This window comes from Carassius carassius, chromosome 27, assembly GCF_963082965.1.
Source record: "Carassius carassius chromosome 27, fCarCar2.1, whole genome shotgun sequence".
In the NCBI taxonomy this organism is placed as follows: domain Eukaryota; kingdom Metazoa; phylum Chordata; class Actinopteri; order Cypriniformes; family Cyprinidae; genus Carassius; species Carassius carassius.
In genome coordinates, this window is record NC_081781.1 from 17,006,814 (window position 1) to 17,027,991 (window position 21,178).

A 21,178-nucleotide genomic window follows, 5' to 3' on the forward strand; every position below is an offset into this window, starting at 1 on the left:
AGCTCCATTCCAAAAATGAATTAAAATTTTAGGACAGTACTGTGACATGCTCAGTGAAAAAAAAAAAAATATATATCCAAGATGGTGGACAGAGTTGTAAACTAATAGGGCCTAATTTAATTCATTACTAAAAAGTATTGATAAAAACTATTTCAATATAATTAGAATGGGCAGTTTAACAAAAGTACATGTGTGTGTTAGAATATAATGCAATTAGCTTACCAACATGCGAATGTCAAACTCTATTGGAAACTGTGCGCTTTGTGCAAAACTTATATTTTAAAATAAATATTGTGGTCAATATAAATATATGAGGAATAAGTAACTAAACGTATCAAAAACATATTTATTTAAATCATTGTTAATATTGCTAACTAAAATGTAAACATTTTTGATTACTGAAATAAAATGAAAATGTTTTAAATGTTGTCTTAAAAACTAAATAAGTTTAAGATACATTAAAACCTAATCTTAACTCCAATTTCTAACCCTAAAATTACAATTTAACTTTATTAAATTTCTGTATATTTCCTACTTGCTGAAGGGTACAGGTAAATATGAAAAGAAAAAAACAACAACTTGGGTTATTTGGGAACCCAGTGCTGGGTAAATATTGGCCAGACACAAGTTGGGTCATTTTGACCGAGCTGGTTGGGATAAATATACCCAAAATGCTGGGATGTTTTGTTTAAAGTCAACTTGTTTAAAAATGCTTGCTTAAAACAACAATAGTCAAAAGGTGAACATTTATTATTAAAGGTGCCATAGAATGCAAAAATCACTATTATACATAAAAAACTATACTTTGTGCTAACATTTTACAACGGACTCCACTGCCTCACAAACGAGGGTCAGTTCAGTGCTGGAGTCCTGCTTCTGAGAGAGAGATCAATACCAACGCTTCGTGCACAAACCTCCAGACACCAGACAAAGTTAGCATCAGGCATCATATTTAGTTTTCCAAAAGAGCTTATTGGCTTTCTGTAAGGCTAATGTTGCTAAAGTTCCCATTGTCTCTGCCTATTTTCACTAATGCTGCCTTGCGTGCTACCAGAATGATCGTGAATAGGAATGTGGTAGTTAAAAATTGCATTTGGAAGCAATATCTGAGGTCAGTAACATGGTCACCATAACACCGTTGTGCCCGTGAGCATTAGCTCTTATAGCTCTGCACTGGTCTGAGAATGAAGCAAGGTTGTCAGGTTATCGCAACGGACATGAAAAGCAACCCGCGGCAACAGTGTTAGAGTAGCCCCATTCTGTGGGAAAACCGTGGACTTGGCAACACTGGGAGGGAGGCGGAAGCACCAGCTCATTCTCATTTAAAGGGGACATACACTTAAACCAAGCTTTTTAGCTCATTCCCTAAAAGTGGCAATTTCAACAAGCTATAAAAAATAATCTGTAGGGTATTTTGAAAGAAAATTTTTATACACACTCTTGTGACATCAGAGAACAATTTTAAACATTGTAACAATACATTCTGTGGCACCTTTAAGCAAGCACACCCATGAACAAAATACAAGACATTATTTGAATTTAATAGATTTTGGGGTTAAATATTACAAACATTTAAACTCATTGAACAAGCATTTTACTATTAAAAAATGTAACATTTTAAAGTAGCATTTTAATTTAAGTGTTTTCAACTGTTCTCTGTTATTGCAAAAAAGAGCTAATTGTCATGCCGGTGTGTTGCCGAAATCTGAGCCGGTGAAGGGCTGCTGTTCGCGGGGGAACTTCAGACTGCGGCCTTGCATTTCACTCGTAGCTGAAAGATGCAATAACTGACTCCATAACCTGCTCATAAACAAACAGTACTGAGATTAGAGAACATAGTTTAACATCAGATTAAATTTAACCCAGTATTATAAAATCCATTTCAAGCACGAAACGGCTGCTGCTGAGGCAGCTGACTGACACCTCGTCTTTATGTTGGGTTGTGTTAAGATTATACATTTTACAACACAGTAAAGACTTAATAAATTTAATAAAATGTATAGAAAATATATTTTAAAATACATCTAAAACCCCTTTTTTGCAATATATATTTATGTTTTACAGGCATTTTACATGTATTTTGAATCTCACACTGGATTGCATTGTGTTTTAGAGTTAACCGAAATGTCTGTAAAATGTATGGATATTGTCCAGGCAATGAACTACCAGTACTGTTTCTGTTACTTTACAGATATAATTTTTACAGTGCTGTAATGCACTAAATACAGTATGTAATGCAGCAAAGCTTACAGTTGAAGCTGTGAGAGTGCTTGTAGGTGGAAAATGAGCAAGGACACTCAATCTTTCAGACACAGGTGGGCTGCAACCTCCCCTCCTCTGTCCCAGTTCCCTCCATCCTCATGGCCTTTTATCCAGAGAGAGATAGGTGAGAGTGTGCAGGTTTGAACACAAGCACCAAGCGAGACCAAACTATTATGCAAGAGGATAATTACAGTCAGCAGACATGCTCCCCATGTCCCTGAAACACTTTGCAAGCCTTTGTGAATGCATCTTGTCAACGGCGCTTTGAAATCCTCTGCATTTCCCATGGCTCGGTGGCAGACACAGGTGTCAGATGAGAGAGGTTTAATGAATATCTTGCTTTGAAAAGAACACAGGACGACACTGTCACATGGACTGTTGATGTGGGCATGAAAAGCCACAGTACCGTGTTCCTGTGTTTTAAGCAATGCCAACAGGGGCAGCGGGAGGTCCAAAGATCTCTGAAAACTAAAGACAGGTGCCAAGCCAAACAATGTTGATCAAGTGTAATTGTTTGGGGTCATTAAGCTTTTTTAATTAATACTTTTATTCATATAAAATGTACTAAACTCATCAAAAGTATTAGTAGAGAATTTTTTAATGTTTGTTTGTTGTTTTTGTTTTTTTAAGATTCATATTTCAAGTAAATGATCTGCTTTTGGACTTTCGATTCATCAAAGAATCCTGAAAAATGTTATGTTTCATTTAAACATGTATAAAAGAAATACAGAAATAAGAAATATTTTTTGAGTAGTAAATCAGCATAGTAGAATGATTTCTGAAGGATCATGTGACACTGAAAAAATTCAGACCTCTCTAACTCAAATGTTTCTACTGGCTGATCACATCTAAATGTTTCAATTGGCTAAACTGAATTAATGTGCGTTGATTTTTATAAATTCAATCAGGCCAGTTAAAAATTGTTGAATATTTTTGAATAATTGAATATGTTGGGTTTTTATTTTTTACAGTGTTAAGACTGGTGTAATGATGCTGAAAATTCTGCTTTGTCATCACAGGAATAAATTACAGTTTAAAATATATTAAAACAGAAAACAGTTATTTTAAGTTGTAATAATATTTCTGATTATTACAGTTTTTAAAGTATTTTTAATATGATTTTTTACTGTATTTTTGAGCATGAGAGACTTACTGACCCCAGACGTTTGAAAAATAGTTTAAGTCAACTTGCTTTTAATTTGATTTTCATAGAGACAAGATACATCATTCACACTTGCTGTGAAAATAAATAAAGGTACACCGGAGAACCAATCAAGTTGTGTTTTTTAATAGAAGGATGTTTAGGAGGAGGATGCTTCTGACAGTGATGGATTTGGGTAATAAATGTCCTAGAAGTTGTTAGACAAGTAGAGATTGCTTAAGGACATGAAGGGAATGAAACTATGGAGGTGATAGTGGGGGTTATGACATATAGTCCTGCTCTTCAAAAGATAAACAGAAAAGCATCTTAGAGCATAAAGAATATGGCTTTTTTATCTTTTGAACAATTTTCTGAAGACCAATTGATCATGTAATACAGATAAAAGGAAACATTTTAAGGCTGTTTGCATGTTATGGTCAAACAGATTATCTGCTGTTAGCCTTTTAGCATTAGGTTGGCAAAGATCTCTGAGCTCGTTCAGTACCAAGATGAAGGACACTGGCATTAAACATGATTATATAACACTTTAATGGATGTGAAATTCACTGTATGATGGGATCAGAGAGATAATGGGGAGAATGATAGAATAAGTAAAAGATAAAGCCAAGCTTTACACTGCACATTCACTGATGTGGTAGAAATGCTCAATACTGCCCAAACCCCCAGAGATGTGCTGCTTTTGTAAAGCCAGTGTGGCTGTCTTCATTATGGTCTGCTCTCATGCAGTTTTCTGAATCTATAAACGCACCAATATCAAAATTCTGTCTGATAATTATATTTCAATCCAATGTGGTCAGTAACTGATAATTGGCCAATATTACATTTAAATAACATTACTCAATCTAAATCAAGGACTCCCAAACTTTTTTTTTGTTAGCCAAGCCCCTTAGACATAAAATAGGCAACAATTTAGTATAGAGACCAATTCTCAACTAGTTGCTAATTAGCCTATTATTAACATACTGGCTGTTTTCTATCAAGCACATATTCTCCATGACCATATCCTACATCCCTAATACCCAATACCTAAACTTAACAACTACCTCGCTATTAATAAGCAGCAAATTAGGAGTTTATTTAGGCAAAAGTCATAGTTAATGGTTCGTTAATAGCAAAAAAGTGAAAAGCACCTTTGAGATTTTGAGTTAATGCTTAAGTAAATTAACGACACATTCACAGTTCTCTGATGGTCGATTATGGCCACATAATATGCAAGTAAACTCTTAAAATATTTCTTTTTTTTTAGTAAGTACTTTATTTTTAAAAACAACTTAAATTAAATTATTATTTTTCACTAATTATAAAAGCTGAAAACATAAATATTTCAAAAATCATAATTGTACTGCAAAGTAGAATAAATTATATTAATTTTAACAATAATTTATTTTGCAATTCACAATACTGTCTATCTTAAATTATTTCCTTTCATTCAAACACTAGAGCTTATGCCAAATCCTTGTAAACTTCTCTCCACAAAAATGTTGGAAATTCCGTAAAAATGTATAATGTTTATCTATTTTAATTTTACATTTAATTTGACTGATTATTAGCTTTTCGTCAACTCATGAATGCCTTCACAAACCTCCAGGGTTTCATCTAAATAAATAAAAATGAAACACTGTATACTAAAATCAATGGTTTTCACAACATTATTATATACATTATGAAAAATGGATATTCTTTTTGAGATTTGCTAAAAATTACATTTAGCAGTGTTATTAGATTGTTCAAATGAGTTAAAGTCTCAAAAATGAGATTCAAGAAGTGTTAGATGATAAAGGTAATCTAAATATTAAAACAGTTGAGACATACATGAAAAATCTGATCCAATAACCAATAAAATGTCATTAAATTAGACTAAATAAATTCAGTAAATAGTCCTAAATAAATAAAACAACATTAATACAAACGTCTAATGACAGTGAATAACCAATTTGCTTCCAGTACATTACACCAGCATCCCTCATTTGCATAAAGTTGCAACCTCCAAAAGCAATTCAGTTTTGTACAACTGCAAGAAAACTCTATAAAGAAATGAAAACATCTAATCAGGGCAATCAGCAGGGCAACCAAGCCAAAAAGCTTCTATATCACATGCCTTTTCAAGACCTTTTAAACAATGACATGAATCGGTTGAATGTGGCATTTTCCACCATTCTGCTGAACGGTTGGCAGGGAGACTGCGTGGGCATCCAGTCAGTGCAGAGGCTGGGAACCATGCCTTCACTCATAATGAGCCACTCCACACAGCCTGCTGTGTCCTCTCAGCTTATCTTCCAGCGTGGAGAGGTGAAAGGAGCGCCATGACATCATCGCCGCTTTTGTTCTCATAGCAACAATGGAGGCAATGTTTCATTAATACAGTAGCCATGGCGTTCATATGCAAATGGGCTTCTGTGAATGAACGTCCAGCAGGTGGAAAAGGAAGGAGAACTCTATTCTGCACTGGTCTAATGATAGCTCGTCTGCAGCAGACAGCTAGAACCATGATGACATGTAGGTCCAATTTTGTCTCCTAGCTCAGAAATCAATTACAGCGCAGAGAACGGACGAAAAATAGGGCCACATGGCCACAGGGCAAAACCAAACGAGAAGCAGACAGATGAAGGTCACTGGGTTCTTCCCTCTCCATCATTCTCTCTAATAAGTGGTTTTGGGGAACAGGAGGCTGTTTAAAGATGCATTAAGGGAGAAATGAGCCTTTCCCTTACTCCCACTCCAGATTAGACAAACCCACTGTAGCTGGAGGAGGGGGAGAGAGAGAGAGAGAGAGAGAGAGAGAGAGAGAGACGAGAGGAGAGAAATATAGAGGAGAGGCCAATGTTAGACGTGCTCCATCCCAATGATGAACTGAAAACATTACATCCATTATAGAATAGAATAAAGAAACAAAAGATAAACTCATAATTATTTAATTCTATACTATTTTGTCTAAATGAATTAAATAACATCAAATGAAAAATAAAATCAAGTTTTTTTTTTTATTTAGGCATCACAACATCATAATGTACAGTATGAAATACTGGGGACTCATTTTGAGATTTGATAAAGATTACATTTAATGGTGCTATTAACTGTTTATTTTAAAAAAATATATATTATTGACACTTTATAATGCGTTTTTATTAAGTCATTAAATCATGTGAGTCCAAAATTGAGTTACTTTTCTATACAAAATTTACGAATACATTATTAGAAATCAAAGGTTACTTTTATATTATTGCTGTTAATATTATTTCATATTATTTAATGGACTTGAGCTAATATGAACTATTAACAAAGATTACAAAAAACTGCAACAAATGCATTGCTCATTGTTAGTTCATGTTAATGCATTAACTAATGTTAACTGATCAGACTTCATTGTAAAGTGTTACCGATTTAGTGTTAAATGACAGCAAAAATGATCTACATGTAAAAATGTACAATATTTACGAAAATGCACAAAAAATGTACAAACATTTTCAATATCTAAATTCAAAATAACTGATTTATTTATTTATCAGTTAAATAACTGCTAAATCCCCCCCCCCCCCCCCCCCCAAAAAAAAAAAACAGAACATGGCAAAACAATACAAAATCAACACTCACTCTACAAACACATGTTTAACTTAAAAATAAAAAAATAAAAAAAAATTCCACACAAAAAAAAAACAATATTCCAGAAAACGTCAAGGTATTCATTAGACTTAGATAAAAAAAAAATCAATGTCAACCAAAACTGGGGAAAAACAGAACTACAATTAGTTATAAAAATGCAATTTAAAAGTGTACTTGTGTACGTTATGCTTGTTAGAGATTAGTGTTGTTAGCATAGCCACAACTCAATTGATATTACTCAAGTCTCCTACAGGTTTTTTTTTGTTTTTGTTTTTTTGTGATGGACACAGTCACAGACAAAATGCAGATTGTTCCAAAACAGTCACAGCTTGAGATTAGGTCTGCTGTATATAATGGCAGCACTAAATGCTACACAGTAGAGCAAGTCAGCTGAGCTGTCATGTAGCATCATGTGCATGCCTCCACACGTGACCAGCTAAGACACCAGCAGAAGAAAGAGAGAAAGAGAGAAAGACCCCACCCACTCCACTCCTTATGAAATTCAAAACACGATTAGAGTGATCCATATGGATTTTGGGGAGAGCGGTTGTTCCATATCATATAAACCTGCTACAGACATGATATTCTCTGATACAAACACCAATCCCTCTGCACAGCCCATGCACATCACTGTGACGTCACATGCTGTGTGAGAAACATTGTGTGTGTAATGTTAGTGAATTAGACAATATATGAGTGTGTTATGTAATTCAGTGTGTTTGTTGCAGCTCCATCCCATCTGCAGCTGAGAGTGTTACACCCCTGAAAAAGGGGAGAAATAATCACAAGAGTGATATAGGTGTTTCCTCACTGAAAACTTTAGTGTTATATTTGCAACAATGATACATTTTACAAATCAACAGATCCACATCTTTTACAATAATACATTTGACAGATCAACAGGTCTACAGCAAATAGTAGTTTTGTATGGTATATAGCTTATTTAAGTCACAACAGCATATTCTATAATGCACTGGAAAATATACTCATTTTGTCAATATAACTTCAGCTGTCAATCAAGCACAAAGTAGCTTTAGCTCAATAAACAATAACTACATTTACCAAACATCTCAATAAAGTGCTTGAAAGACATTATACAATTAACACAGCAAAATAGATTATATACTGCGTCTCTGTTTATTCACAATTGACATACAATGGCGGCTGCTCTCGTTATGAAGCTATTTTTCTCTGTAACCGAGCGGGGGCTCCGCTCACTCATGCACAATTTAAACTCTGCAAACTTAACTCTCACATACTCAAAATGCTACTAAAACACACCTTCAACATGTGAACTCATTATTACCTTTACTCAACTCAGTTTTATGTATACAACGTACCTGAAAAAGGGGAGAAATAATCACAAGAGTGATATAGGTGTTTCCTCACTGAAAACTTTAGTGTTATGAGGAAAAGACCGCGATTTCCCCGGAGAAAAGGGTTGGAAGACAAAAGCAATCAATCACGGGTGCATAGATTAAGATCACTTTGGCGATCACAGATCAACACTTTTCACCTGTAAATTAGGCACTACAAAATGAAGTAATCAATATAACGTTTACATATTGCTCTTATAATTGTTACCCTTTGTAAACATGTCAGATTTTAACTTTTTAACACAATTATATGAATTGTATAAATCCTTATTACTAGTACTGAACGCATGAGCTTTTTAACCTTAAATATTTTAAGATACTCACATCCTATTAATTTACTAAAACCTTTTAACCCATAACAGTACAGTAAGTATTTCCTTTAACCTGTCACATTCTCCCCGACAAAATAAATGTCGTCCCGACATTACCAACATTCATCTTAAACAGTCTCTTAGGCTCTGGACCTAGAAAATCATCTTCTGTGAGCCAGTACTTGAGCAGAGGTCAAAGGTCACAGCTCAAATAGAGTCAACGCATTATCCACAGTCCATATCTGTTGACCAGCTGTATAAACAGTCCATAAGCAGTCCTTTCTCATTGAGGACTCATTTCTCTATTAATCAACAGTCCATCAGACTCAATGATCTGTAGGCATAGTCTACAAATTGTCTCTTGCATTAATCAACAGTCCATAAAAGCAGTCAAACATGTCATCTCTATAGCGTTATGCTTGCTGAAGTCCATACATGCAGGGTGGCTGAAGGTAAAATTGGTGTGATGATGGCAACCACGGAACCAGTCCTGGTGCCGGGACCGGGTAGACAGAGAACAACTGCGGTTGTGGCTGGATACTGTACAAGGAAGGGCTACCAAGCTGATCATAGGTGATACGTCTTGGAGGGTGTCTTTCTCTTTGTGGCCGCTGGTAGGCTGGGTCCTCAGGTTCAGCAACAGGAGTTAATAAAGGAAAGGTCCTTGATGGATGATCATCAGGCGGATTTTCATCAGGCAAGTTCATTTCCTCAGCAGGCAAGTTAATCTCTTCAGCAAGTAAGTCTTTAACGGTTGTTGGCCTCTCCAACTGCTTCTCAACAAGGAGCTGTGCTGGTAGCATATCAGGAACTGGCACTACAACAGTCTCTTTTAGTGGTGGAGGTCTGTGTTCCGACTCTCTCGCTGATTCAATGTATGTGGGGACTTGTAGTGGCTCATGATGAAGGTCATATTCATCCCCGCTGTCTTCATCAGAGTCAAAAGACTGTGATGCAGGCTGATGTCTCCTTTTTTTCTTACTTTTGTCCTCGTTAGTCATGTCTGGTTGTGTCTCAAATGGTAAGTGGTCACAGGACATGAGTAGATTTCTGTGCAGGACTCTGGAGCGTCCCCTACCCTTTTCTGGTCTCAATTCATAAATCGGCAGGTCTGAACCCATTTGTCTCACTACTGTGTGAATTGCATCTTCCCAATAGTTACGGAGTTTACCGGGTCCTCCTCTTGGTGTAAGGTTTTTAATCAGAACTCGCTCGCCAGGCTGTAGCACTGCACTCCTTACTTTGGTGTCATAGTACTTCTTACTTCTTTCAGCATTTTTCTGAGCATTTTCATTTGCAATGGCGTATGCTTCCTCCATCCCTTGTTTCCATTTCTCCACATAGTCTCGCTGGTTACTGGGACCTGTCTCTGTGCACAATCCAAAGAGCATATCGACTGGAAGCCTGGGTGATCTCCCAAACAGAAGATAAAAGGGTGAATAGCCAGTCACTTCGCAACGGGTGCAGTTATATGCATAAACTAGTTTGTGCAGGGACTCTTTCCAATTTGACTTTTGTGTCTCAGTTAGTGTCTTTAACATTTGCAACAAGGTTCTGTTCATACGTTCCACTTGACCGTTACCCATCGGGTGATAGGGTGTTGTTCTGGACCCCGCCATGCCACTGAGTTTCTTTAACTGATGGAACAACTGATTTTCGAATTCTCCCCCTTGGTCATGGTGGATGCGGACGGGGAACCCAAACTTCAGGGCAAAGTCATTGAAGATGAGATTCGCAGCAGTTTTTCCTGACTTGGACGTGGTGGCATAGGCTTGCGTGAAGCGTGTAAAATGATCAACAATAACGAGGATGTACTCGTATCCGCCTTTGCATCTGTCAAGATGGAGGAAGTCTATGCATACCAGTTCAAATGGCTGTGTAGTCACAATGTTTGTCAGAGGAGCTCTTATTTCATGGCTTGGCTTTTTCTGTTTGACACAGCTACAAGTTTTAGTCACATAGTGCTCAATATCAGATTGCATATATGGCCAGAAGAAGCGGTCACGGACTAGTGATACAGTGCGGTCAGTACCTTGGTGTCCCATGTTATTGTGTAACTCTTGCATCACTTTACCTTTGTACTGCTCTGGTAGAACTAACTGCTTGCGGGCTGTAGTGATTCTGTACAGAATGCCATCACTGTCTATTGTCAATTTGTCCCATTCTCGCAATAGGCATTTTATCTTTGGACTGGATTCTTTTTGCTCCTTAACTGGTGGTTTGGAACCAGATAGTTTGAAATCGAGCACAGGACGGATGACCGGGTCAGATTTTTGTGCTTCTCTTATTTCACCTTTTGGAATCGAGCTGATGGATGCAGCGGTTGTCTCACCTTCAACTGATACTGACATAGATGCAGCTGAGAGTGACCAAGTTGCAACATACTCTTTCTGTACCTCAACTGCTTGTATCGTGGCAGTAATAGTGTCTGGTGGAAGCTCTTCAGAACATTCTCTCATCAGTGACTCTACATCCAGTGGCATCCTTGACAAAGCATCTGCATCACTGTTCTCTCTGCCCGGCCTGTACTTGATCGTAAAGTGGAAATCAGCTAATTCTGCAACCCACCTGGAAGTGGTTGCGTTCAGTTTTGCAGTAGACAGTATGTAGCTGAGCGGATTGTTATCGCTGTACACAGTAAATGTCGGAGCATAGTATAAATAATCACGGAACTTATCAGTGATTGCCCATTTTAGAGCTAGAAATTCTAGCTTGCCAGAGTGATAGTGATAGTTCTTCTCAGCTGCTGTTAATGTTCGAGAACCATAAGCAATGACCCTAAGCTTCCCATCTTGCTTTTGGTAGAGAACTGCTCCCAAGCCTTGGTGTGACGCATCAGTGTGTACAACAAATGGCTGAGTGAAATTAGGGAAACCTAAGACTGGTGGGTGAAGCAAACATTCAATCAACTGTTCAAGTGACTGTTGGTGCTGGTCACTCCACATGATTGGCTTGTTTGAGGGCACAACGTGACTTATTTTCTTTGTTTTAGTTTTCCGTGGGTGGTCAGGTACTTTCTCTGCTTTCAGGAGGTCATAAAGACAACTGGCCTTCCTAGAAAAGTCTTTGATGTACTGTCTGTAGTAAGTGAGTAACCCAAGCATTTTTCTGAGCTGGCCCACCGTCTCTGGTCTGATATCTTTCAATGCTCTTACTGCTTCAAAATCGGCTGGGTCAACTTTGCTGCCCTCTGCAGACACTATTCTTCCCAAATAACGGACCTGGGGTTTACAGAGGTCACACTTACTTGGCTTGAGTTTGATGCCATACTCTCTGAGGCGCTGCAAAACTTTACGCACATCATTCACATGGCTGTCGAAAGTTTTACTGAAAACTAGTGTGTCGTCAAGATAAGGAATGCAGATGTTATCCCGGAGCCCTTCCAGACATTCCTCCATACAACGCTGAAAAGCTGCAGGAGCATTCATGAGACCAAATGGCATACGTATCCACTCATAGAGTCCCCACGGGGTCACAAATGCTGTCAGTGGTCTGCTTTCTTCAGAGATAAACCCCTGGTGATATGCTTTTCCCTGATCTAAGAGGGAGAACCAGGAATTACCACCTAAACTGTCCAGGATGTCTTGGACCCGAGGGATTGGCTGGCGGTCGGGATGTGTCTTTCGGTTCAGCTCTCTGTAATCTATACACAACCGGAGGGTCCCGTCCTTTTTCCGAACACACACAACAGGTGAAGAGTATGAAGAGTTTGATTTTCTCACCCAGCCCTGAGCTATGAGGTCATGAAGGTAACCTTTCATCTCCTGATACAGTGGCCTGGGCACTGACATGTATGTGCGATTGACCGGCTCTGAGTCCTTTAGAGAAATAGTCATTTTCAACCGTTCAATGCAGCCAATGTCATTGTCTGATCTGGAGAAGGAGTGACACTCTTCTCTAAGCATTTGCCTAACTACCTCTCTCTGCCCTTCGGTTAGGTGACTTAACTCTACTGGTGGATCCCACTGTTCACTAGAATTACATTGGGTTCGAACGCTGGTATGATTCACTGTGGCTGAGGTGACAGCTTTTTCAACGACTTGGGCAGGTAGCACAGTCATAATGGTTTGTACTGTACCGATTATTGTGCGTCCTAACAGGGCAATGTCATGGTCAGTGGGGTTAGAGACATCAAGCATAATGACTGGACAAACACCTTTCCTGACTCTGACTAAAGTATCAAAGAACTCAAGTCCATCTGGCCACTGAGGGTTCAGGTCTGGCTGAAAGAGCATTGTCGTGTCCTCTTTGAAAGGCTGGGAAGCTAGACGGCACTCAATCTGAATACTACTGTGTTTTGGTACAGCAGCCTTCTTTTCCTTTATTTTCACCCCATATTCATCTGTCTGTTCTGCGCTAACAGCCTGTATAAAAGCGCTCACCTTGTTTCTTTTGAGGCTTGGAAAAGCTTTTCTCACTGTACTGTACCGCTTAGTCTGTTCAGTCATTGCCAGGATGTGCTCAATAACATTGAAACCTATGATTGGATGAGATAGGTGACAGCCTTTCATTACCAGCACTGGGATGATCAGTTCTTTTGTTTGGTCAGTTTCAGAGGCTAGGCGAAAAGTTGTCTCAATCCATCCCAGGTACGGCATTTCAGTCCCATTTGCTGCAGTCAATCTTAGATCGTCAGGTGAGTCCAGGATTTCTGAAACATCTCTCAGCCTTGCGTTTGGGAGGTATTCCTCTTTCCATCGTTCATCAATGACTGAGACCTGAGAGCCTGTGTCCCATAGAGCTTGGAGGTGTTGGTGATTCAGGTGACACTCAACAAGACACTGTCTGCCGACTAACGAGGTGACCTTATGGGGGTGGCAAACCTGTGCTAGAGATGGCAAAGAGAGGCCGTTTTCCTCTGTGCAGAAAAGCTTTTTACTGGTAGAGTCAATTTTCAGGTGATTGCATTTTTCAGAATGTTTGGTCCAATGCTGGTTTTGACATGTTTTGGAACAATACAGTGTCTCTTTACATAATGAACATTGTTTCAGGTTCTCAATTAAATCTTCTCTGGCACAATTTGCACATTTCTGGGACTTTTCGATAGCTATGGTTAACACTCGTCCCTCAGCGGTAACCCTTTCCCATTTAAAGGGGCCTCTCGTGATGGTCTGACGCCACGGATTTTACATCCAGCTTGAAAATGTTCTCCACTCCCACATCGGAAGCAGTGTGTGCAGCGTTCATCAGTTCTGGCCTGCTGGCAGATAAAACACCTCCTTGTAGCTTGAGCAGAGCGGTTTGTATACCAGTTAGGTGCATATTGATGCTGTACAGAGTCGGGTGGTGTTTGGGGCTGTCTGTAGTTGCTGTAATACTGCTGCTGGGGAAGAGGTGGCTGGAATTCCCTATCTGGCCTCCTAACTGGAGGTGGGGCATAAGCATAAGGCTGTGACTGAAACATAGGCTGCTGTAATGTCTCCTTAATCTGAGCTATCTCTGCACTGAGACCTTTTAGAGAATCTACCCCCGTCTTAAGTTCAGCTAGCTCTGTTAATAGTTCTGCGGGTATCTTCGCTTTGACGTCCTTCGCAGAACACTTTGCAGATGGCGTATCATCTGACTGGACTACACTGACATTTGTAGCAGGCTGTGTGGCATTAAACCGCTTTTTATTTCGTCTTTCTATTTCATTAGCACAAGCAACGTTAAGCTTCTCTAGCAAAACCTCATCTGATGTTTCACTATCTAGCAGGAGAGGCTGCATGTCTATCCTGATACTGTCACTCTGGAGACCCGTAAGGACTGTGTGTAAACACATACGCTGGACCAGCGCCGGGTCATACTTAAGTCCTGATTCTGACTCCTGGGATGCAAACAGTACTTTCTGCCTCAAATCGAAGACGCGCATCAGGAAGCTTTGAGGGGTCTCCTTGCAGTGCTGTGATTCTGAAGTTAGCTGTTTGTAAAGCTCTGTCGCACTCTTCTCTTGAAAGTGGGAACGCAGGATGCATCTAAGCGTGGGAAGAGTTAGCTGGGGTTTACCTTCCAAGTAGCTGCGGAGCTGTGAGCCCGGAGAAATAGCCCTGATTACTGCATCTACAATTTCTACCTCAGGATAACCTCTGTTAAGTCCATTCTCAATCTGATGGGCAAGGCTGGAAAAAATCAGTTTCTCTTTCTGGCCCGGTTCACCTATCTGCCCAGAAATCTTAAACTCTTTGCGCCAGTATTGACTGGGCTGTGGCTGAGCGCTAGGTGAGGGCTGAATGCTCACCTGAGGATGGACAGGGATTTGGGGCTGGCGCAGAGAATCACTGATCATTGCATTGACTGCAGTAACCTGCTCAGTTTTCACTCCTTGTTGTGGGGTTACAGCTCTCGGTTCCTCTATTCTGCGATCTGTTTCTGTTGTTGTCCATGCCACTGATTATCTCCGCCATTTTGTCTTGAAGTAGTAACAATTCCGTCATGCCGCCATCTTCTAACTCTGCCAATTCCTCTCTTTCAATGAACATCATGATACGAGTCATCAATGATATGCGGGATTTGTCTTGGACATTTCTTCTCTGTTCACCTGATATGCCAAGAAAATCACATATCTCTAGTAACTCGTCTTTAGTCAGGGTGTGCAATTTCCCTACTAACTCTCCCTGTAGCTCTTCCAACGTGGTTGTCATGTTGACAGGACAGGAGAAACTTTTACTGTGCAGGACTTGAACCAGATGGTCTTTACTGTCTCTGATGATCTCTTAATGGCCTCAGTTGACACGTACTTAGCCACCAGGATCCAGGTCCCTTCGAACAGCAACACTTTCCTCCCTGCCCGGGTTGTTATGGGGGGATTTAGCTGGCTCGGAATTTAACGACCAGTATGTGGCCACTGGACATCTGAACAGCAATCCCAGCGGTGCCTCCAAAATGTTACACCCCTGAAAAAGGGGAGAAATAATCACAAGAGTGATATAGGTGTTTCCTCACTGAAAACTTTAGTGTTATATTTGCAACAATGATACATTTTACAAATCAACAGATCCACATCTTTTACAATAATACATTTGACAGATCAACAGGTCTACAGCAAATAGTAGTTTTGTATGGTATATAGCTTATTTAAGTCACAACAGCATATTCTATAATGCACTGGAAAATATACTCATTTTGTCAATATAACTTCAGCTGTCAATCAAGCACAAAGTAGCTTTAGCTCAATAAACAATAACTACATTTACCAAACATCTCAATAAAGTGCTTGAAAGACATTATACAATTAACACAGCAAAATAGATTATATACTGCGTCTCTGTTTATTCACAATTGACATACAATGGCGGCTGCTCTCGTTATGAAGCTATTTTTCTCTGTAACCGAGCGGGGGCTCCGCTCACTCATGCACAATTTAAACTCTGCAAACTTAACTCTCACATACTCAAAATGCTACTAAAACACACCTTCAACATGTGAACTCATTATTACCTTTACTCAACTCAGTTTTATGTATACAACGTACCTGAAAAAGGGGAGAAATAATCACAAGAGTGATATAGGTGTTTCCTCACTGAAAACTTTAGTGTTATGAGGAAAAGACCGCGATTTCCCCGGAGAAAAGGGTTGGAAGACAAAAGCAATCAATCACGGGTGCATAGATTAAGATCACTTTGGCGATCACAGATCAACACTTTTCACCTGTAAATTAGGCACTACAAAATGAAGTAATCAATATAACGTTTACATATTGCTCTTATAATTGTTACCCTTTGTAAACATGTCAGATTTTAACTTTTTAACACAATTATATGAATTGTATAAATCCTTATTACTAGTACTGAACGCATGAGCTTTTTAACCTTAAATATTTTAAGATACTCACATCCTATTAATTTACTAAAACCTTTTAACCCATAACAGTACAGTAAGTATTTCCTTTAACCTGTCACAAGAGCTGTTTTTCTGTGAGTCAGCTAAGTGCACTACATTAAGCAAAATATGTCTTACTCTAAACAACGTACATGTTATGGACCTTGAAACAAGGAATCATTACAGCAGCATGATATAGAAATGCTGAAAGTCTTACTTTCACTTGAGATCCATTATAAGAGTGCTTCTGAGTGCTTAATGGTTTAATATGCAAGTCTGGTACTAAAGAGACCAACACCCAGCAAAGCATGTTGTTACACTGTGCTTTAATCAGTCCCATCTGTAAAGAATATTCCAGGATTTTCATCTTTAAAAGTTCTATCTATAAAGAAACTAATAGTTTTTAAAGGCGTCATGTGATGTTACAAAAAAAAGAACATTATTTTGTGTATTTTGTGTAATGAAATGAGTTTATGTAGTTTAAAGAGGTCATATATGATGCTTTTTTAAAGATCATTATTTTGTGTGTTTAGTGTAAAAGAATATATTGACATGCTTTAATGTTAAAAAAACATTATGTTTCAAATACTATACATTATTGTAGGCCCTCTTTGCCCCGCCTCTCTCAAACGTGAGGTTTTCCACAAAGTCCCTCCTTCTGACAAGAGCAGTCTGTTCTGATTGGCCAGCTGACTCAGTGCATTGTGATTGGCCGAACACCGCAACCACTAGTCGGAATTGTAACGGCTCTTTCCATAATCGTGAGCTTCATTTTTCTAAATAAATGTAAAGACAGTTAATCATGTCCTTAGTTTTACCATCAGTTCAAGTCCAAAAGGGGAACAGAGTCGTGTGACAGACACCGTGGTGAAGCTCGGTCGCTGTGATTTTGCCAAGTAACACATGTTCCTGGATCAACATTATTGTCCAAAAATATAGACTTAACCAAATGTCTACCCCTAAACCTAACCTTCCCGATAATTTGTTATAAAATCAGTGGGAAATGATTAACAAGGGTGTAGAAGCACCTAACCCAGATTGTAAGCCTAAAACAGATATTTTCTGAAAAGTTATATCTCAATTCTGATTGGCTGATTGGAATCAAGCAGTATTAAAGCGTTTATCCTCGAGCCATATGTTTGGAAAAAACTGCTCTAGAATGGATAGAAAGGTCATTAATATTACAGTTATTAGTCACATCAATTTGAGTAGAAACTTCTGTTAAGCTGAACTATTTCACAATGAAAATACATTTATACGGAATAATAAATTGTTAAAGATGTGCAGAACTAGTGCATGATGTAATGTAATACTGGAAAACAACTGTACAACCATGACAGATTGCCCAAATCTTTCAAGCAAAATGGCAGGCGGTATTGTACACAACAGCTTGATGCAACCAATTTTCCAGCTCCTCCATTCAATGCTCAGTAAAGATTGGCTTTGCCTTTGCTCCCGACCTATTGTGGTCACAGAGTCTGGCAATGGTAAAGGCCATTTAAATTTTAACCAGTCAAATGAATGTAGGTCAGCATCGGCTTTCATAAGAGCTCAATTATCTTGAATAATAAATCTAGACTGCTGTCCCTCCTGCAGTGACAGAGCCCATCTATGAGTGGAGAGCCTGCCCTTCAGACGCTGCACCAAACAACAGTGTATTCAGCTGAGAGACTGAAGCTGGACAAGAACACACTGTAGAGTGCAGCACTCAACTGTATATGGGGCTGCTTTAAACTTTCATGGGTTTTGATTCAGGACTGTAGGTATATGGTATGGCTGTTCAAAGGCTTTGCATGATTGTTAACACACTTGCTGTTGTGATCTTGAAAGAATATTTATGTTTATGAAATTATGATAATTTTATCATAATTTGTATATTTGTCTTTTGTTTGTTGTTATATTTTCTACTTATTTAATAATTATGATTTTTTAAATCATAATTTTTACTTTATCTAATAATTGTTTTAATATCTGATAATTTTGACTGACTTATAATTTTGACTTCTTTTGTTGTTGTTAATTTTTTTCTCCATAATTTTTACTTTTTATCTCATAATTAGGACTTAGTATTTCGTAATTTTCACTGTCATTATTACGATTTTGTTATCATAGTGTTTTAGCCTTTTATGCCGTAATTATGACTTAGTATTTCATAATTTTGACTTTTTCTCATAATTTTGACTTTTTCTCATAATTATGATTTTTAAACAATTTATATTTTTATTTCATAATTATGACTTAGTATTTTATAATTTTGACTTTTTGTCATAATTTTGACTTTTTTATAATTTTGACTTTTGTCATAATTATGATTTTTATCATAATTGACTTTTTATCTCATAATTATGACTTTGTATCTCAATTTTTATTTTTGTCATAACTTTGACTTTATCATAATTTTTACCTTTCATCTCAAAATTATTATTTATCATAATGTTGACTTTGCTTGTGCATCGCTGTTGCATATTTTTTAAAGGGGTCATATGATGCGATTTCAAGTTTTCCTTTTTCTTTGAAGTTTTACAAGCTGTTCGTGAATAGATAAGATCTGTAAAGTCTCAAACCCAAAGAGATATTCTTTATAAAAGTTAAGACTGGTCAACGCCCCCCTAGAACGCCTTGTTTAAACATGCCCCCACATGTCTACGTCGCAATGTGGGAAGATTTGCAGACATGGTTTTATGTTTACGCAGTGCGATTTGCAATGCATAAAAACACAGTAGAAGTCATTATATTGAGTAATTATGTCCCCACTGGATGCAACAAATGCCTCGTTTGTAATAGGTTTTATTTGGTTTTGTCTGGTCATGCTGGGAAACGGCATCACAGTATATTAAGGGGCGTAACATTTCCGTCTCACGCTTGAGGTATTCAGCCAATCACAACACACTGGATAGCTGGCCAATCAGAGCACACCTCGCTCTTCAGAACGATGAGCTTTGTAAAGCTTTTGTTTCAGAAAGGTGGGGCATTGAGGAGCAACAATGTACTATAATGTGTTTTTTAACCTTAAACCACATAAAAACATTGCATTACACCAAGTACACAACATAATGTTCTTTTTAGCAATGTCATATGACCCCGTTAAGATTTTTTGGAAACCATGATAAAAAAAATTTCAGGATTTGTTACATAATTAATGTCTTCAATATGTTCTTGCTAAATAAAAGTATTATTTCCTTTAAAATCTTACTGACCTCAGAGTTTTGAATGGTGGTCATAAGCTTAGCACTGAGGTGCGGTTATATTAAAATCACTTTCCAAAGGAGTTTTGAATAAGTAATAGATTTAAATACATTTGAATAATTTTTGGTTTCCTGTCTGCAGTTATTAAATAGTGCTGAATTTGGCCTACACAGAGCTTCAGAGAGGTGACTGAGGAAGAGGAGGAGGGGAGAAAAAACGGTTTAAATGCTCTCAAGATCGATGCAAATGAGACCTTTCAAAAGAGGGACGGGGTGATTTTGACAGCTCCCTGTCAGGAGGTCTTGAAAGACAATGCGGATGGGGAGAAACTTTGTAGGCTGTTAGCCTTGTGTATAATAAAAAAATGATCTGAGAAAAGGACTTCATTATTCTAGTAGTGCTTTGTGAGCTTCTCAAGGTGACAATTAGCATGACATGCTGTTCTAGCTGCTCTTTTGTTCTGCATTAGCATGCATGCGGTGTTGTTTTCGACCATCAGTATTCTGCCCAATGCTTTGCAGCTATAAAACGAGCAAGCTAAAGGCAAAATATTCTGCCCTAGACCCTCCATGACATCAGCGTTTGTCTCACCCTGTCAAAATGTGATTGCTGCACACTACGGTGCACTCCCTGAACCGGGAAAAAAAAAACAGTCCACAGGGTTGACGGGGTAAAACACTGCCATCATGAATACTCATCAGATGCAGACATAGGCTTCATTCGGAGACACGTTCTCTCTTTCTCAAATCAAACTTTCTTTGTAAAAGAATTCAAAGAAAATTTCACAGTGCCTTAATTTGCAAGCATACCAGTTGTTATGCTAATGCTAATGCTAAATTGAAATCTTGTCATCGTGGAACGTGTGTCATACCTTCAGTAAAGCTGAAAAAATGGGTGTGGTCGGGCTTGGCCTTCTGGGATAGCCTACTACAAACAAACAGAAAGATACAGGTTAACATGACACAAACAGCAGTACGTTATGTGATTTCTGACAAAGCATCTAACAGCATTGAACTACACTAGAAGTCAAGCACTGTGGAGATGGCAGTATCTACACAGCATGGATGTCTCTCCAAGAGCCCACAGTTAAGCTCCTCGGTGAGTTTACTGTGCGCAGAACACTATAGTTAAAGCTGTGTCTCTAGTAAAAATACACAGCTCAGACTCACAATGGCAACAACCTCACACTTACAGGAGCAGTATATCATTTCCTTCACAGCAGGTGGTCCCTTAAATCCAGGAAATCCAGAAGGTTCTCATTAGCAATATACAGAGACAGAGACAAAACAAGCAGCAACGTCCAAATTATAGTAACATATTCATGCAAAATCCTTACAGGTTTGGCTACTATAAATATATGGTAGATAACACACTATTGTTTAAATGTGTGGGGTCAGTAAGATTTTTTACTAAAAATTTTAAAGTATCTTATGCTGAGACACACTTATTTATTTGATTAAAAATACAGTAAAACAGTACTACTG

At 38.2% G+C, this 21,178-nt stretch overlaps 2 long non-coding RNA genes across 2 annotated transcripts; both read right to left on the bottom strand.

Annotated features, from left to right (window-relative positions):
* Positions 1 to 1,520: 1,520 nt before the first annotated feature.
* On the bottom strand, positions 1,521 to 2,346 carry LOC132107299 (uncharacterized). The gene is made up of 2 exons (XR_009424266.1): positions 2,251 to 2,346; positions 1,521 to 1,800 (listed from the first exon to the last, which is right to left on the bottom strand). It is a non-coding gene; the product is annotated as an uncharacterized LOC132107299 (long non-coding RNA).
* Positions 2,347 to 4,787: 2,441 nt separating this feature from the next.
* Positions 4,788 to 20,985, bottom strand: LOC132107300 (uncharacterized). The gene is made up of 3 exons (XR_009424267.1): positions 20,887 to 20,985; positions 20,566 to 20,621; positions 4,788 to 6,166 (listed from the first exon to the last, which is right to left on the bottom strand). It is a non-coding gene; the product is annotated as an uncharacterized LOC132107300 (long non-coding RNA).
* Between the last annotated feature and the right edge of the window lie 193 nt (positions 20,986 to 21,178).